The sequence below is a fragment of the Myotis brandtii genome, unplaced genomic scaffold (genome assembly GCF_000412655.1).
Source record: "Myotis brandtii unplaced genomic scaffold, ASM41265v1 scaffold166, whole genome shotgun sequence".
Lineage (NCBI taxonomy): Eukaryota > Metazoa > Chordata > Mammalia > Chiroptera > Vespertilionidae > Myotis > Myotis brandtii.
In genome coordinates, this window is record NW_005356087.1 from 669501 (window position 1) to 670943 (window position 1443).

Below are 1443 nucleotides of genomic sequence, written 5' to 3' on the forward strand. Positions count from 1 at the left end.
CCCAAACCCCCTGATCGCCCTGCGGCTCTGTGTGTGATGGGGGCGGGGCCACAACCTCCCTATCCGCCCTGCTCTGTTCGTGACAGGGGAAGGCACCCCAACCCCCTGATCAGCCCTGCTCTGTGCCTGATAGGGGGAAGCTCCCCAACTCCCTGATCGCTCTGCGGCTCTGTATGTGACAGGGTGCGGTGCCCAACTCCCCCCATGGGCCTGCTCTGTGTGTGACAAGTAATAATTTTCATCCAATTCAAGGGGATGATCTGAAAGTTTATTCTCAGAGATATGTAGCTTAAAGTAAATTAGAGTCCTTTCTATGGGTCCCTCAGATGAGGTAACATTTTCCCAAATGTATTATAACAAAACAGTGATTATTTCTAAATGACAAGAAATTTAAAATGTTAGTTATTGATTTGATTATAATGCAAATGACATGGAATCTTGTCCTGCAAAACACAGTATTCCACAATAGTATAACTAACTAGTGCTCTGGTGCACGAATTTGTGCACAGTGAAAGGAAATTAATTAGAAAGTGGCCAGCGGGGTGGAACTGGGTGAGATGGGCCAGACACACCCTAGAGCCAACCTCCCATGGTCCCTCCCCAGCCTGCCGCACCTGGGGCATCTGCGGAGTGATTAGGGTCCCTCTAACAGGTGGGGTCCCTCTGCCTGGCCTGCGGAGATTGGGCCAAAACTGGCTTTCTGACATCCCCCAAAGGGTCCTGGATTACAAGAGGACAGTTCTTGGGTGATGCACCCTGGAATCAGGCTCCTTCCTCTCTGGTTCCCGGTTGCGTCACCCAAGAACCGCCACTGCCAAGTCACCACAGCTCAGCATTTCCTGCATTGAACTTCTGCCCCCTGGTGATCAGAATGCATCATAGCTACCAGTTGAAGCATCTGCCCCCTAATGGATATTGTGCGTCATAGCTACTGGTCAGATGGGCGCTTGGCCTTTTATATATATAGATAACAACTAGTTATAAATGAAAGCATATCAGAATCTATTTAATATGCATATATATAAATAGAATATAATTATTATTTCCTTATTTGACAGAGCTTCCCATTCACCTTAAGTTTAAAATTTCCCTTTATAAGGAGAGAAAGCAAATCCTTGAGGCATTCCAGGGCCCATTGGAATGACCTAAAGCCAATTCTAGGTCAAGAAAAGTTTCTTAGAACTTAAACCCTGGGAGGTAGTCAAATACATTAAACTAAAAGATTATATATCATTATTATTATTACTAGAGGCCCAGTGCGCAAAAATTTGTGCACTGGGGGGGATGGGGGGTCCCTCAGCCCGGCCTGTGCCCTCTCGCAGTCTGGGACCCCTCGGGAGATAACGACCTGCTGGTTTAGGCCTGCTCCCGGGTGGCAGAGGGAAGGCCCAATCCCTAAGTGCAGCCCCTGGTCAGGCTCAGAGCAGGGCCGATTGGGGAGTT

At 48.2% G+C, this 1443-nt stretch overlaps 1 protein-coding gene across 1 annotated transcript in view; it reads left to right on the forward strand.

Moving 5' to 3' along the window:
* FREM2 (FRAS1 related extracellular matrix protein 2) overlaps positions 1 to 1443 on the forward strand; it is a 358247-nt gene that overhangs the window by 329715 nt on the left and 27089 nt on the right. The window lies entirely within an intron of this gene.